The 18,349-nt window shown below is 40.6% G+C and overlaps 1 protein-coding gene across 4 annotated transcripts in view; it reads left to right on the top strand.

Moving 5' to 3' along the window:
* The first annotated feature begins 5,806 nt into the window (after window positions 1-5,806).
* Cdh8 (cadherin 8) overlaps window positions 5,807-18,349 on the top strand; it is a 368,006-nt gene continuing 355,463 nt past the window's right edge. For 2 of the 4 annotated variants that reach the window (XM_005345545.3, XM_005345544.2), the window contains exon 1: window positions 6,421-6,838. The gene's annotated coding sequence lies outside the window, so the exon portion shown is untranslated. Of the gene's footprint in view, window positions 6,095-6,419; window positions 6,839-18,349 lie in introns of those variants that run through there. The other 2 variants (XM_026790139.1, XM_005345543.3) reach the window with 2 other exon arrangements.

Raw genomic sequence — 18,349 nt, forward strand, 5'->3', positions numbered from 1 at the left:
GGTGGGTGTTTGGATCCAAACTCAGGTCCTCCGTTAGAACAATGCACGTTAAACCCTCTTTTCATCCCCACTGTCAGACATTTTTAATATAAACTGCAGTCTTATTAACAGTGTAATCAGGGGAGAAATCACTTAAATATTCTGACCCTTAGCTTTGTAGTACATTGAAGGATGGAAGGAAGAATCATGACTACTATCCACAGAGCTTCAATAATTAAAGAGATGTCGCACATAAACAATCTAATGGAGTATATTATGCAGTTGCTTAACTCACTCTGCATTTGCACTTTTCAATACAGCAGTCAGGGGGTACTGATCAAACACAACGCTGCAGAAGAATATCAGTAAAGGAAACTTTGAATAGCAGGTATCAGGAATTCAGTTGTTTGAATAAGGCCTTGGCATTTCTTCTCTGCTCAGAGTAACTCTTTAGTGGAGCATTTGTGTGAATAAAGTTACTTTTTGTTATTAGTTTACCTGAAACATAGGGAGAGATGCCCAGTGTATGTTTTGTAACATTCCCCTCTCTCTCTCTCTCTCTCTCTCTCTCTCTCTCTCTCTCTCTCTCTCTACCCCCCCCCCTCTCTCTCTATATATACACACACACAAATGAAGGAACAACTACATTTTCTTTATGTGTATTTTTTATAGCCCTTATCATTCCAAATCTCTAAAGCAAATTCACTATTTTCAGTAGAAATTGTTTTACTACCATGTTTATGGAAACACAGAATCTTGATCACATTTCTCTAAGGACTACTGAAGAGCATTTGAAACCCTGTTAGTAGATGAAAAGTGAGTCCAGTATATCAAATTGGGTCTGAGGAACTGAAATTGTTTTTATAAGCTTCAATTAAGCCTCATACCACCCCCCATGAGGTAAGAAAGAAATATCATGCACTTTTATGGAGACGCAAACTCAAAGCCCATGGAGAGGTTAATCAGTTTGCATCAAAGGCCTTATAGCTGGTCTGAAGTAGAAGTGGGAACAAAACAGAATTTCTTTCTGGGGAGCAACTTACCTTCTTTTATTTGCCTGATTACCACAGCGTGTGAAACTTTGGGAAGGAGCACAGTGAACGCTCCAAAGAAAGCCCTGAGAAAGGATTACTGTTCGCTTCCCAGTGTAGTAAATGAGTGATTCATTTCCCACGCAAAAGCAGCAACACCTTTTTGTTGTTGTTGATGTTTTGCCAAGAACTTGTGTGGAAATGACCCTGCCGGAGGAGAAAAAGAAGAGTGGAGCGGTTCAGGAATGAGGACAGCAATAGGTGGAATTCTTTTCCCCTCCTTCTTTTTCTGCCTCCTTCTACATAGCAACCTGCGCAGACACTGCTCGCTAGAGGGCACTTGAAGTAGAAGAAAAAAGCTTCGCTATCCATCTAACAGGACTGTGCCTGTGCAAGCAGAAGAGAAACGGACAAGTGGTAGCCAGTTTCCCACACGGCAGCACCTGTAATAAATGAGCAAAAACATCCTTAAACAGCAGTAGGCAGCTTTCACTGACGCAGGAATTCCACACACAGTCTTTTAAATGGCATTTCCTTTCAACTTTTGAGCATCTCTCAAATGCAGGTACATGTGCTTTTCTTTCTAATAAATGGCTTGATAAACAACTAATCAGAACCAGAAACCCCATTGGATACATAAAAGGACAACTTCCCTGCTCATCCACATAACTGTGATCATATTTAAAGCTATCATGATATGTTAAAGGTAAGCACGTGCATTTAAATAATTTTAATTATCTAAAAGAGAACTGGATCAACTAAATCTAAATATATTTTATTGTTCAATAAAATATGTTATAATTGACAAGTAATCTATGAGAGGAGTGTTTCTTCTATTTTGCTTAAAAATTATATGACATATTTCTTCATTTTTAATTTTAGCCTCTTAGCTCCCAAGGTAAGCAAGAAGGGTCCGGGATTGTAATTTGGTTATTATTCTCACATAGAATAATAAAGGAAAAAGAAAGAAAGATTAAAACCTAAATTCTCAGTGTTTAGTCCACAAGACTGGGCTGGCTTATGTGATAGCTTTGTCCATTCCTTTTAAATCTATTTACCTTCTCCTCCCTCCCTCCCTCACTTGGGTTAAGAAGCTGAATTGGTGCTTATCTCCTTTCTAGCACCTGGGAAGATGGGAGATAATGCCATTCTGAAGACCTTCTCCAAAATGCTCTCCGCATAGCTGTGTTTTTTCAGAAAGTGTTTATACCTCCATTTACAGAAAATATAATGACAAGCTTGAGATTAGCAATTATAGTCAATATTCAGAGATACAGCCCAAACTGCAGGGACAGCTAAAACCGATATTGGAGAATGTTCAACATCCATGGTTCTGAACTGCAACCTTAAAGAGGATTTTTACCTCACAAATTGGTAACCACCTCTAAAACAAAGGTAGTTATTTAAAAAAATCCCATAATCAATACATCTGAAGTAATCACAGGGTGATTAGGGGTACTTACAATTTTTCTATTTATTTCTTTTACTTCTAATAATATTTTGTTGTAACCAAAATTCTTTAGTACAAAAAAGGATTAATATAACACTCACTCACTTTTTTTCCTTTTTCTCTCTCTCTCTCATTTTTACATTTATCATATGAAAAAGAAATTGCCTAAGGCAGTGGCTCTCAGTCTTAGGAAGCAATGGGATTCCCTGGAGCATTTGTGAAAACCCAGATTTCTGAACAGAACTAGATTCTGGGCCTCACATTTCCACTTCTGAAAATTTTCAGAACAGGTTGGGGCAAAAAGCCTTCCAAGGACGCCAGGTAGAGCAGGTCTGCCTTGAGGAAATACCCATAATTGCTCAGTTATTTAGTTTATATATTTGGGGCACCATCAAATCTCTTAATGACTTTACTAAGCAGTTGGTTTAAAACAATCTCCTTTAAGTTTTTATAGCTATCTTGTTTAACTAGATGTTTATTAACTTTTCTCAAGAGCTCTCTTGTTCTTAAGACTTCTTCAATGTTGCAATTAAAATTTAAAAATGATGGCTGGACAGATGGCTCAGTGACCAACAGCACTTCCTGCCCTTTTAGGGGATCATAGCTCTGTTTTCACTACCAGTGAGGTAGCTCAGAGCCACCTGTGACAGTTCCAGGAGGTCTGTTGCCCTCTCCTGGTGTCTGCAGGCATCTTCACACAGAGATAGATCCGCATAAAATCAAATAACTATAAATCAACAAATCTTAAAAGAAGTTTAATATTCTTTTCTTTATTTTGACTCTTCTCCTGCTTCTGTCCCCGCTAGGGATTGAATCCTACATAGAGATGTATGCACAGTAGGCAATCAATCTCCACTGTGATGTAAGACAGTTTCCAAAGTGGCCTACTTTTGTGCCTAAGGTCATAGTCACTACATACCCTTTACCCTGCCAGGCCCTCAGCTGGGCACAGTTCCAGAAGACTCCATGACTCACACATTTGTTCAGGCTTCTTCAGAGTACAAATGATAACAATTGCTATTGTGAACGATAACATTAGAGGTAGATGTCCCAGTGTAAAATCCCTTCATTCAAAGAATCTGCATTCCACAATTTTAAGCCTGGTACATGCAGGGCAAAATCCCATGTGGTTGTCAGCTCATCTCAGACTAAAATAAGAACAGAAAAAAAAAACAGAAAATCTTAGTCATTGCACTATAGTAAATGTACATTATTTAAATTTTAGTTAAGTTTAATTGTTAAATGCTTGCAGAAAAGGGAAAAGGGAGAAGGTTGCATCTTATTCCAGCCAATAATAGTGGCACTCCCTTGCCATTCCGTGCTCCGAAGGGAGAAATTGGAGTTATAGCTGTCACACTTTTCTATGTCCCTGCTTCTTATAAGCATATGAGCTGGTGGCTTTAATTAAACCTCTAAGTAACTGGGCAGTTTTTTTTTTATTGTTTCCATTAGTAAAAATTATAACAAAGGTTCAGTTCGGAGTGAACAAAAGAATTACCTCATGAAGCCTGTGTCCACCTCATCCACCCTTCATCCCAATGACCTCATTTGCACATCTGGATGCCTCTGGAACTAGGTAGAGTCACCCTGCCTCACCCTGCTTTGTGTTCCCCTGACAAGTTTCTCTTTCTGCCCCTCCTCTCTGGGATTGTGCTCTTGTGATATTAGAGCTTTCCTCCCTATTCCTCCCCCAGTGATGTTCCACCGCACAGCCATTTCTGTCTCCATTGGAAAATGGCTGGTGGAGCCCCACCCTCTCCTGCAGGAAGTCTATGACTCCAGAGAGGATGCTGAAAAGAAAACACTTTCTTGAGGGCTACAGTCTCATCACTGAGACTTTGCACTGTATCCTATTAAGTGTGGGTGGAATTGTTAAAGAGACAAATGCCTTGCCTTCCCGCATCCCTGATTATTTTAGAAATATCCTGATAGGGCCTTGAACATTATCTTAATCCTCTTTCACACTGCTTAATGACCCAGGCCTCCCTTAAGACACTGTCAGGAAATTCCTTGAAGAGTTTTAAGTGGTCATTAGAGACATGGTGAGGGTCACCTTAAACTCCAGGGGACCAAGAGTCAGTGGAGATAACATATTGTAAGAGATATTGTAAGAGTAAATAGGATGCAGTCAGTCAATACAAACTTACAACCAAACTCAGGTGACACTGGCTTCTGAGTCCCTTCAGTTTGTCAGCTCAGTTTTCTTTTTTAAGAAAATGAGATCAGAGGATAGCCTCTCTCTAGCAATCTTTTCTTTTGAGATGACTTTGTTTCTTGTGACAATCCCCAGCCTTCAGGAACATCTGACCTTTCCTTTACTTCTAAGAGATGTAAGAAAGTACCCCAAGGAAAGGTTCAGACCATTTGTTCAAAGTGAAAATGAATGTCTGAAAATTAAGCACAACCTAAGATGTGATCTATTTCTTTGTCCACTTGGGACTGTCTGGTCTAACAGCAGTTATAATTTGATTGAGGTTTGACTGCTCTTCTTTTCCAAGACAGAATTAGCCAATTCCAGAATACCTCATGAGCAGACACAGCCTTAAAGAGAACACACAGTTACTTAGCGACTGCTTGAGGGAAAAACACCCCTTGGTTCCCCGGCCCAAATAATTCAACCAATTTCCTTCCTAGGATAATTAGAGTATGAAGCAGGGAGATATCAAACAGATAGTCAATATCCTCAATATTTTACGGCGGGAGGTTAGATGCAGCATCAGAAAAGTCAAATTTGCATAAGTATTATAAGCATATTGTGCCGATTTTCCCATTCTGTTCACTGCGTCTCATTAATTCGAGTCAGACGGTACAGGCTCTACACCCCGAGCGTCTGCTCCTCTGTACCCCTTCTGCTGCAGCTCTGTCCCCAGATGGTCAAAATCCATCCACAGGGCTCACATCTAGTCTAGTGAGTCAGAAATGGAATCAACCCTGGTCTTCTAGGGAGGAGAGTTTTGAAGAAAGGTAAGGGGCATTTAATTTGTCTTGCATTTCACTGTGATTAATGACGATCAGAGATCAGAGCTGCTGAATATTATTCACACGTGTTCGCTTTGGAAATCACAAGGAAAGAGAACCGGGTCTGCGTATTCGTGGACTCCCTTCTTGTACCTGGGTGCTCATTTCTTAACATCTGAATGCTGAGAGGAGTTAGTTTATCAGAGGACTGGAGAAGCCAAGAATAGAGTCTCGGCAGAGAGAGGAGCTACAAGGGCAGTGCTCCCCACTCCTCCACTCTGTGAGGGGAGGGAGTTCAGTGCACATTGATAAGGCTTGCCTGACTCTCCCCTTCTGGCCACAGCAAGTTCTGCCCATTTTCTTCCCATCACTTAACTGCCAGTCCCTCTTGACTGACTCTACTGTCCCTCATCTCACCCTCTCCAAAAAAAGGAGAAACAACAGGGCACCAGGAATGCGCTCCACTCCAGGATCGCGACCCACCACCAAAAAAACGAGGAGCACATGAGTTGTATCAGGCAGTGATCTTGCAAATGGGCAATTCCTTATGCAAGACGTCTCCAGAATGAGGGAAAAGGTGAACGGCCCACGAGCTGCCGCATCCTCTCCCCTCCCACAGAAACCAGCTTTGGGTGTCTGAGAAGCTGTTCAAGATAACGCTAGCCTCAGGGCTCAGGTGAGACCTAGAGAGAGAAAGCTGGCAGGTACCTCCTGTGCATCCTTTTTTTCATCTGCCAGCAGTCTTTATCCAACAGCTTGGCCGCTCGGCGGGCTGCGCACACAGCGTGGAAGGGCTCATCTTCACCCGGTGACTCCCGCGGCGGAGGCGCGCGGGGCGTGCTCGCGAGCGACCAGCGAAAAGTTGTGCGCACTCTTGGTAGGAGGAAAGGGAGTGGAGACCAAGCGCGGGAGAGCGCAGGGGCAAGGCAGGGAGGGGGCGGGGTGGGGGACTGCTTACATGAATTTCCAAGTGGTAGACCTGCCTCGGAGCTCTGTCCAATGAGATCCGTCAGGGGAGGCACCCGGCTCACTTTTCCACATCACTTCACAGTTACATTTGGCAGGCAGGCGGGCTCGCATGCCGGAGCGCTCGGCCCAGAATTAGTGGATGGCTTTCGAATCTCCCGGCATCTTAGAAGCTCCTCCGCCGCCTCTTTGGGCATAGACCAGATCGTCAACACACCAGCTGTACTTTTGGGCTGCGGACACCCTAGAGCCCAGCGCACCCGCTTCGCGTCTCCGCACTAGGCTCCGCAGTTCCGAGCGGCATGAGCGCGATTCGGAAGCGACTACCCGGAGCTCGGAGATCAGTGGACACTTGCCGCCCTCGGAAGCAGACCCTCAGCTCTTCCAGCCTTTTATGAAGCCCGAGGCTTGAGTTTTTGTTTTTTGTTTTTCCGCAGCCCGGAGCCCGACCTGAGTAAGTACTATACCCTAGCCACGTATGCCTCCGGGCGGGGAAGAGCCGGAGGGATTCTTTCCTTTAGGAATTCCCACGCTCACCCGGACATCTTACGCACCTGGTGGATGAGGGATTCTAGCACTGGTACCCTCCGAGCTGCGTTTCCTTTCGCGGCATCGGTAGCTGATGGGGATGCCTTCTGTCTAAGGGGTTTTACAAACTGCTCTCAGAGCAGATATGGAGGAGTCTGGAGCCCCAGGCTACCCCGCTCCAGTTTCCCTGCCACCCTCTTATTCTCGCGGTCGCCTGGCGATTTCGCCTTGGAGACGCAGGCAGGCGCTGCTGCAGCCGGTGCGCCTTCACTGCGGGGTCGGTGCGGTGAAAGGGAAATACTAGCCGCCTCCACAGAGGAGGCTGGGAGCCTGAAGGGAAAACAGGCTGAGGGGCCAGAGAAGCTGACTCCTGGCTTTCTGCATGCCCCACCTCTTAGCCATGGGAGGGCAACCCCATCGGTTGGGCCAAGGGCTACTGTTTTCCTGCGAAAGCCCCAGCGCCAGGATTCTCCACAAGTGTCTGTTTCAGCCTGGGGGGCGCGGTGCCAGCTGCAAACTTGCGAAGCTCCAGGGCCACCTAGCCACTATGCAGTCACCAAGACGCTGCTCTGCAACAGTGGAAGAACCCTAGGCAGTCTGTTCAGTGCCTATGAGCCTGCACCATAGGCCCCCAAAGCACCGGATGACTTCTCCCTCTCCCAGAGCCCTGGTACAGAAAGATATAAGGTGATCTTTAGGCTCAACACCGGCCAACCCGGGGGGTCCAGCCGCGCCCCTTCCCAACAAGAGGCGAATGGGGGACTCCTGGCTACTTTCTGCCAGCATGGTAACATGTTCATAAGGACCTCCCCGGGTTTCCCAAGGCTCTAACCAAGCCTGGTAAACCGTGTAAACGTTCGGCCACCAATGCTGATACCAACAGGTATCCAGCAATTCCTCCTTCTTTTTTCCTCCCCAAGACTAAAGTCTCCCCTCGTCCAATCTTGTAAAAATCTCAAAGTTTTGAGCTTGTGATCCCTTGCCCCAAGGCATACAGCCTGAGAAACATCAATGACTACCCTGTTAGCCTCTGAGCAGAGATGGCAGCTGTTAGCTTGGATTTGCTAAACGGTAAGAAATCAAACAACATTAATTGTTTATTGTTGCAAACGCACAACATTAGTCCGTAATGGAAAATCAGACTGGCAGCTGCTCACTTCAGCTCCAATTAAAGGGCAGAGCTTATAACCAAGCAACCGGGAGGGAGAAGGAGCCCTTTCAACTTTGCCCTGGTTTCTGAGGGTTGCAGGCAGTTTCCTTCTTGGGGGGCACGATCCCAACAATCCCTTTGCTCACCAAAGCTGCTAAACAGATCAGTAGCTATTTTCTGTTAACACTCTTCTCAGGGTTTGTGAGAATGAGCGGATGTCTCAGATAGTATGCAAGAATGCAAGAACGGTGGCCTCTTGCATCAGGGATTATCGCCAAGCAGATAGAGAAACTGGGGTTGACTGGGACCGTTTTGACATTCCCCTCCTCTTTGTAACAGTCTGACAGCCATCTGGATGCTTAAAAGCTCGATCTAAGCTGTCACCTCTGCCTTCATTATATGAGCATTTCAACTGGAAAACTATATGTGAGAAAGAGATATTTATGTAAGATTTGAAAGTGGGGTTTTTCCATCCATTCAGTCTCGCGGCTGTACTTCACTGCATGCAAAATGAACCCTGCCGTTCCTGCTAAACACCACTGAAATTTCTCCCTGGCTACTGCCTTTCATCAGTCTGTGTCTGGTTTTGCAGAGATTTGTCTGTAGTGTGTTTGTGAATGTGTATGTGTGGGTATGTGTGCTGGGGTGGGGATGTTTCTTCTTCTGGAGAGATTCGTATCTTTGAAGGTTGCTTTGTGAGGGTTACGTTTTTCCCTCATCAAAGACAGCTCTTCATAATAGCGATGTGCACATAGCTTTACTACTTCCCTCTATGGTTGAAATTCTAGGACTAGTCCTCTTATTAAGCAATGAAAGGGACAACAGTTTTCTCTAAGTCAGCTTAAGCAAATTGAAAACTCCTTGTCACATCGTCAATTTTTGGCTGCAAGGGTTGCGTGAAATTTTAAATCATCATATATATGCATATAAATGTATGTATATATACATATCTATACATACATACATATATATTTAATCTTTCTTTTCTTTCTCTGGCCTTGGAAGAGGGTGAGGAGTTGAGGAAAATCCCCCCTGAAAATAGAGGATGCTTTCTGCCACCTCCAGGATGGCTTCATTCAGGACTGCTCCATACTTCTCATTTTGCCCTGAAGACTGTGGCATGAGAGTGAAGTCTAGTGCTCACCATTACAAATGGGTGGAGGCACTTGCTAAGGATTTCTGAGACCTGTGCTATATTTCTGTGCATCAAACTTTTAAAATGCCCCGATATGTAAAAATCCCTAATTCTTACTGCTATTTAAAAAACTTATTAATTTTGTTTTATCATGTATGGTCTCTGGAAGCCCTCTAGCTCGCCAATGGGTATATCTTTGCACTCCAAATGGTAGCACTTCTTGAATGAACTTCTTGTGTTCACGGAGCATCTTTTAAGGTCTTGATGCAGTTTGGATCTGGATAAAGGGCAGACCGTTTTAGAGGAGCCCTCCATGTACCTGCTGATTGCATATCAACTGTGTGAAAGGAAAGCTGCCTGTACCATGACCTCAAGTGCTTTCTAGCACAGCAATTTAAATACCATTCCTCGGCAGCATCTTCATGTAACATTGAGCATCACATACACGGGCCATGCCAGACCATGTATCATCAACTGTCTCAAAACTCCAAAGAGAAGAAAGCAGTGTTAGAATGTTCAGCAAGACGAGAGACCCCTTGAGAAAGTATTTGTAAAAACTAGTCTATTAATGTGCTCATCTCATAATAGTCCTAGGAAAATAGGTAGGTGTTTAAGGTCTGTTGCTCCTTGTTAGCCTGCAGGATCAGACAGTTGGAGGAAATCAAATAAACTCCAAAGAAGGAGAAGGCAATAGTTCTGTTCAAGAAGCTGTAACTTCGGACTGTTTTCCAAGTTTCTTTCATTGTCAGAGAAGGAGAATGAATGCACAATTGTCAGAAGGTCGAGTCCACACTTCAGTAACTGCTCAGAAAAGTTTGTTAAAAGAAGTAAATTAATCCTCCCCCCCCCCGCAACAAAGTATTCTGCTCAAAGATGGGTTTGTCATGGCTTTTTCAACAACCCAGTTTGAGGACCATTTCTATGCAAAGCCATTAGCAGTGTGAAACTGGCCTTCAGTTTTTAATTCTTACCAATCTGCTGGCTAATCAGTGAGGTTTTGTGCTTGATGAGTGAAGAGACAAGCACAATCACGGCAACCTTTTTTTTATTGTAGGCACAGCATAAAATCCCTAGATTCAAAATACTGAGCCAGAGGTGCTGCTAGTATTTCCATTATTTTATGTTTGTTGCAAAGTTATTCAGAGAAATAAAGAAAGTGATTAGAGTTTTCTTTTTGCATTTCTTGTTCAGGACTGTTGACATCCATGGGTGAAATAGGACCACCTTTGCTCATTATTCCAAGGAACATCTTGTTATTTCAGAGTATTATATGTCTATTGCAGGCTGCTGTCAGTCACAAACTAAGGTACATATTTACAGTCCTCTCCTGCGTTATCCACAAACATACAACTCCATATACAACTCACGGCCAGATAACTTAAATCAAAAACATGCCTAGACCATTAACTGAGGTACCGGTTTAAGTAGAGGAACTTACTCATGTCTCCCTTGTCATGTTATCTGCCGTTAAGTTTTGTAACTAGAGCCTCTGGGTTTTAAGATTTGTACCACGATCTCTCTTCTTGGCAATATTGTGGACATGGATGATACCGTGGGGATTTCCCCTGGAATCTTCTGGGGAGTTATGCACTGGAACATTTCTTTGCTTTCGATAGGCGAAGGCTATCATCTGGTCGAGCAAGGCTTCATTATCCCCGGGGACGTTGGTACCTTTTCCTTGCCTTCGCCTGGGAAGTTGAGCTTCACAGTTTGTTTGTGCTGAACTGTTCCTATCTCTGGAATCCACTTCAGATGTAACCATGGGCAGAAAATTAGCTGAACCTGGTAACTTCCAAAGGTCAGGGAAGAAATGAGTTCAAGGGATGCCATTTACCTTCGCCTCCCATATGTTGCTGCTGACCGCTTCTCTGTTGCCACTTCACAAAGCAACACTGGTACCAATACAGTTACCTTTTCTATCATGTCCCAAGCTTTTATTTCTTGAGTTTTAAATGTCATGTACTACTGCCTATCATAAATATCACTCACCTTCTTGCCTGTAAATGTCTTTCTTTTTTAACAAAACGTTCCTTTTTGTGGGTAGAAATGTATAGATGTGATTTTCTAGATCTTTTAAAGAAAGTATCATGAAAAAAAAAAAAACACTTGTATTTACAACCTTCAAACACTTTGCTTGTCCGTCGCCATTGCTAAAGATAATTTTGAATGCTGAGGATGGTTGGTCCAGAGCCAAGTGCAGAGTTAGTGCCCGGTAAAAATTTACTTAATGCATTAAGAAATTAGCAAAGACCCTGCCCCCTACCTTTTCTGAGCATTTTCATTAAGAGATGGAGGGCAGTCATATGCAATGTCCAATACAAGGACATAGCTACTACAATTATGTCTCAAGAAATTTCCTAAGTCCTCCTTAGTTTATTTTGAGACACAACTTTTTCATTTAAAAAAAATCAGTTTTATTTATCTTCCACATATCAGTTTTTTTAATATATTCAAAATAATTTTAAATGGTTTAGGAATATAAAGTATGATATAGTTCAGTGTACTATAACTGAAAATCCATCCAAAATTAAGTTTACATCTCTGGATATAAACTGCATAGCACACACAGTTATATGTTTTAGAGAAAATGTTCTAATTGTCCAACTACTGTGTGAACAAGACAAGGTCTGCATTTTGAATACCTCTGAGGGAGCATAAAATTATATCAGAGGAGGAATCTGCTTCTTTTCGTCTGTGATTTTATCCTTCATTTTCTTTCATATTCATTATTTTCTCTCTCCCTCCCTCGCTATTACCTTCCCCTCTCAGATTTTATTACTTTAATACATTTTAAAACAGAATATTCAATGTGTGAATGTCCGCTTTAATATCATATAAATTATATAGTCTTAGTATCTGAGAAAACAATTTTATAATCCCCAATTTTGATTTAAACCCGTATGTCCTTGCATACATGCACAAGGGAAAGATATACCATGAGTGACGTCTTCTGAGGAAATAGTTATTTTCATTTGAGGTTTATAAAAAATGCTTAGCAAATGGAATATATTTAAGTGAAACACTGAATTGAATATCTTTGAACATTTGTCAAATAGCTTTGGTAAAAAGGGTTAGGTACATTTGCATCCTATTAACATTTAGAATAATGCTTACCATACCTTCTTTCTAGGGAGAATAAGGCACACAGGAAGACTCTTTGATTCCTCGTGTGACATAAATGACATAAAATAAGTAGACGGGAAGAGTGATACAAATATCATAAGGAGGTAAATCCTTTTCTCTGTAAGAAATCAATTTTCCCAAACTTGTCATCAAATTTAAATGGAGATAATCCTTCCTGTATTCATCTATTGCTGTTAGAGCTTAAAAATAGAATTTAACAGTGTATCCAATCTTTCTTTCTTTAAAATGAGTAAAAACATACTTATTTTGGTTAAAGAAATCAAATATACTTGTCTTTCCATACTTCCCAATTTCATTCAAGGGCTGCAGCTGAGCAGACACACTGAGTCTAGTGTCCCTGTAAGCTATTCACTTATTGCTCATGCGCTATATATTTGGGGTGATAACCCAATATTAGTTTTGCCAGATTATTGTTCTCCACCTCTTTGTCTGTCTATCTGTTCATCATCTGTGCCCGTAGCTTGAGGAACAGTGCCAGTGGGTGAATTTTCAGGTGTAAAGTCTTTAAAACACAGAACGAGAGTGAGGTGCACATGTGAAGCCAGTTGCTACTCAGTGTAACCTAATTGACAGAATCTTGACTTGTTCCTGGGACACTTGGCTGCACTTCATTTTTAGTCCAGCATACTCTGTAGCCTTGGCTACAGGACATAACAGGTTTTAACCGTTTATCCATTTCAGAAGTGATAGATCTTTATCATTGTTAAAATTGAAGTTCCTTGAGAATATTAGAACAGGTTATCAAGTTTCTTTGCAACAGAACACTACCATAACCTAACCTTTAATTGGCATTTCCTTCTTGCACAAACATATCACTTTAATTATCATTTTAGCTTAATGGAGACTTTCTACTTCCGCCATCTATACAAGAATTCAAATGACTGAACCAGTGAGATTTCTCTCATGGAAGAGAATTTGCTGGCCGTATTTTTAAATTAGTGATTACAATTTGATTTAAAGTTAAATTTAAATAGGTCGGACATGTTATATGCTGTATTTGAATTTTATACTCTCAGCAGAAAACAGGAATGGAAAAAAAAAAAAGGCTACATGGACCAAAGTGAGGAAAAACTAAGTGGCCTAGAGTGAAAACGCAGCCAGCCTTTCTCATGCCTTAGAAACACCCTGAAGCCATTGCATCGGAGTATATGCTAACAGTTGGTGGGCAGAGCTGTGTACCAAAGACAGCTGCTCCCTCTGGTTTATGCTGTTCAAAGATTAGAGCAGGACAAAGTTACTCTATGATATAGACATTGAAATGTTCTCCATTTATGCCTATAGCAAGAGATTGAGAATATAGTAATTTGAAAGGATTAGGCAATCTTACTAATCACTCAAAATGATTCGAGCCACAAGTGATACAATTGCCAAGTTATATACACCTTTAAAATTGTTCCTTTTAAACTTTTTAGGTAGTTAGCATTAGATGGAGCATCCATTCCTAGTTCACTGTGTTGAGACAAACTTGTCCTGGGTACTTAATTTACGAATGATAGAACTGATACTTAGGTCTCTTCTGATAGATTCTCTTGGAGCTCCCATAGCTGTATTACCTAACCATGCATTAAGAATAAGCTAGGCTCTGATTGCCTCTGTGATTTAAAGAGCCCATAGCAGTTATATTCCACACACTAGTCCTTCTCATAGAAAATCTTAGACATGTGACTTTAAGACAGCAAAAGAAGGAATGATTTAGCTCATCCTGGAGAAGTACCTGTACATGTAACGGGCAGGAGAGATGTTGGACATACACTTAACTATTGATGGCAATCTTAATATAGTTATGCCTTAAGAAAGTCAAAGAAAATAGACTCACTCTTCGTAGCCTAACTAAACATGATTCTGAGAATTTGGTAGAAGTACAAATCTGATTCTGTAGGATTTGAGAACTAACTAGCTTAGTTTGACTTTATTATCTTCATAACAGTCTGCACTAACCCGTTCAGAAATAAATTTATGACAAGCAGAAAAGTGTCTATGCGAACAGAATACTTGCATTTGTTTTGCGAAAAGAGGAAACATTTATTTATTTTTGTCTATGAAGACAACCAGAAGTTACAGAACTTAACAAAGACAAAAGATTCAGAAAGAAAGGAGTCGTCTAGCGGTTACAGTAAAGCCTGAAATTAACAAACATATTTTCTGGATAGTAAGAAAAGCAAACAATAGGTTTTGAGATAGATCAACATATCAGTCATGATATGATGCCAAAGTCTGGGGAGCAGAGCATTGCACTGACCACAGGGATGAGCAAACACATTGGCAAATGTATTTGTTTGTGTACAGTAAGAATTATTAGATCCTTTTCTACCAGAGTAATTTGGTTAGAAGTTCTAAATTCTCTGAGAAAGTAAATTTCTCCAATTTATCTAAACTGAAAACACATACAGATCTTTCCTTCCCAAAATTCAAAAATTGCTCAGACCTCTTCAGCTTTACCACCCAGAACATGCTGGATTGCCCCAGACCACACACTGAATCATGTCCCTGTGATCCTGAAGTATCACTTTGGATTCATTGTGCATTTATATGTTTTGAAGCAAGCTGCTAATGGCTTTAAATTCAAGGTCAGAAGCATTTTTAATAGAAACTCTTTGGTCCTGTTTGTCCTTTTTGCTTCCATAAAATATTGTGGCCACTAAGACCAATGGATAATAAAAGCATAATTCCCTGTCTGCTCTAATAATCTGATGAATTGAATCCCTAAGTGACTGATTTTATTATAAATGTCACTATCAGTGAATGGCTCCTTATTTGGGGCTTTAATTCATATTGTTTACAAAATCAGTAATGTAATGTGTTTTTAGTTATGACAATAACTCTGAGAATTGAGCACATTTGTCTTAAAAATATTGAAGCCCTCAGACTGACATCTGGCTGTAATTAGAGCTGGTTTCAAACTGTGAGTGTGAATTAAAGTCAGATTGTGGGTCTTTTATTTATACGAAAATATCATATCCTGGGAAAAAATTTAAAACTTTTTAAGTTGTAAAAATTCCAGAGAGACTAAAATTTCTTCATAATGCTATTTGGCATTGAGGCAGCAGTATTACATTGAATTGGGCTGCTCAGCTGGGCATACACACTGTGGACGAAAACTGTAAAAGCAAATTGATTTTAATTCAATCTTTATAACCTTCTCTTTTTCTAAGAAGTTTGTCTATGTAGGTATGATACACAACGCTTAAGAATTCTGATAACAGTGACCTAACATTTTGTTGCATCTCAGAAATACCTATAAAGCTGTTCTCTGATCTAAGGAAAATAGTAGTTCATTCCTTGGCAGAGGTGCAAGCAAAGATTATATATCTAAATCCTTGCAATCACGTTTCCTTCCTAGTGGATGTTCATTATTACCTCACTGCGTGGATGTGTGTGTGAGCACAAAAATTAGCTGCCCAGTTACTCCAGTGTCGTGTAAAAAAAGGTGTGTGTTTGGGATTCATGAAGAATATTCTGCCACCATAAAAAGTGTTCATCTTTCCTAACTCTATTTCCTAAAGTCAGGAGTAGGTGTATATTTCTGTTCATAAGAGAGATAGTTTAAGCAAATATGGGAATAATATTAAATGACCCAGGAGAAGAAGTGACTATTTTTACATCATCACATCTTTCAGCGAATCCTAAGAACTATGAGCAAGATTGCTTGCCTTTTGTTTCAAATACCATTTTTCTCTAAGTGTGGTCCTTATACAGTAGCATCCATATTGGAGAAGAGACTCTCAGAAATGCAGAACCTTAGGACTCATGTGAGAACACCAGCATCATAAACTATAAATGGCTAGATAACTTTTATGCAGATTAATGTTAAAGACAATCCCAAGAGGAGGATGTTAGAACTGACTCTTCGCTGGGTTTCATGGAGCTGGTGTTTAAATTTTCAGTTACTGCCAGAGTTGATTAGTGATAGCATTGGAAGCTTTGAAATTGTTCGGAATACAGCATCTGTATCCTGACAGTGAAAAAACAGTAGAAGCCAGGGGTTTCCTTCTTTCCTTTCTTTCATTTTCTTTTTAGAAAGAGCAGCCACTATTTAAAGTTGTCCAGTTTTGCCTCTCACTATTTTGGGTCTCTCTTTTTAATAAGTAGAGAGATAATCTTAGGATTTGAGAATGCATAGCTTTAGGAAACCAAAGCTTTTAAAATGCTAACCTCTGTTCATTATGTTTATTTCTATAATGAAAATGAAAATTTTAAATTAATAATGATGCTTCTACCAGAGTGTTATTTCACAGTATAGATATGGTGTGTGTCCCTGGAATTCAATATTATACATTTTTTCTAAATATTGACTAATAATACAATTAAATGCTGTGACCCTTTTTGACAAGTGATATAGGTATTTCTTTTGGTTTTTAAGACAAGTTTTGCCCTGGCTGTCCTGAAGCCTACTTTGTAGACCAAGTTGTTCTGAAACTCAGAGAGATTTGCCTGTCACTGCCCCTAAGTGCTGGGATTAAACGTGTGTGCCACCACCACCCAGTTGTGATAATAGATTTTATATTAATTTATCCATTCATCCATCCATCCATCTATCTATCTATCTATCTATCTATCTATCTATCTATCTATCTATCTATCTATCTAAAACTGCCTATCATCTACCTACCTATTTAGCCTACAATCTATTTTTGAGGCAGAGTTTTACTAAGTAGCCTTGTCTGACTTTGAACTTCTTGTGCATATCAGGCTGGCCTTAAACTCACTGGGATCTGCCTGCTGCCTCAGTTTCCTGAGTGTTGGGATTAAAGATATACGTCCCCATACCCATGCTGGACTTCCATTTTACATGAAGAAGAAAATTAGACAACTTCATTAAAATATGCTAGTATAGGTAACTTAAAAGCTTGACAAAAATGAACAATAAGTCAGCACCTGAATGTTTATCTCCAGCGTTAAGAGAATAAATGATGTGGATGAAAGTTGTTTCACTGATTGGATTGGTTTTCTCCAAAGTTCTGCCAGCGAGCCATAGGCATCAGTCAAATTATACTTCCCCTCCCTTTGAAAACTGAGAAGCTTCACACTCTTCCTATTACATCCCATATATGTTTATTGCAAAAATCCCTTGCAGGAATCAAGCACAACCTCTCCACAGAGCTTATAGAGCAGATGGTAAACTATTTGATGGATACTGTAGAGACAATGGCCAGTATAAATTTCTTGATTAACAACCTCTTGGCAAGTGTAAAGAGTATCCTAAAAATGATTTTAGATGCTGAATTATTCAGAAATACTTGGTTAGCATTGGTTGTCTTGTTCTCAAAGGCCCTTTACAGTGACCTCCCTTTAACACTTACTAATAGATAGAAATCTCTCCTCCAGGAAACTTTTTCTTCCTCTTTCTTTCTTTCTTTCTTTCTTTCTTTCTTTCTTTCTTTCTTTCTTTCTTCCTTCCTTCCTTCCTCCCTCCATCCCTCTTTCTTTCTTTCTTTCTTTCTTTCTTTCTTTCTTTCTTTCTTTCTTTCTTCCTTCCTTCCTTCCTTCCTTCCTTCCTTCCTTTCTTTCTTTCTTTCTTTCTTTCTTTTTTCTTCCTTTCTTCCTTTCTTCCTTCCTTTCTTCTTTCTTTCTTTCTTTCTTTCTTCCTTCCTTTCTTCCTTTCTTCCTTTCTTTCTGTTTGTTTTGCAGACAGGCTTTCTTATGTAAGACTTCCCTTTGTAGAACTGGCTGGCCTTGAACTCACAGATATCAGCTTGCTTCTGTTGCCTGAGTGCTGGGATTAGAGATGTTTGCCCCCATGCCCGACTCCAGGAAAGTTTCTTTAACATTATCAAGCTGAGTTTTATGCTATATGTGTATACCTCTAGGCCTCCAAAGACTCTACTTCTCCACAAGTAGTAACTGTGAAATTGGGCATTTCCTCGTTTTGCCAACAGCATTCTTTGCTTCATGAAGGTAGATGTTCTGACCTACTTACTGTTTTCTGCCCTCTGCCTGACAAATAGTATATGTGCATCAAAAATTTATTGTAAGGAGGAGCAATTTTAGGAAAGAGAATTTTAGAATTA

This window comes from Microtus ochrogaster, chromosome 4 (assembly GCF_000317375.1).
Source record: "Microtus ochrogaster isolate Prairie Vole_2 chromosome 4, MicOch1.0, whole genome shotgun sequence".
Classification (NCBI taxonomy): Eukaryota; Metazoa; Chordata; class Mammalia; order Rodentia; family Cricetidae; genus Microtus; species Microtus ochrogaster.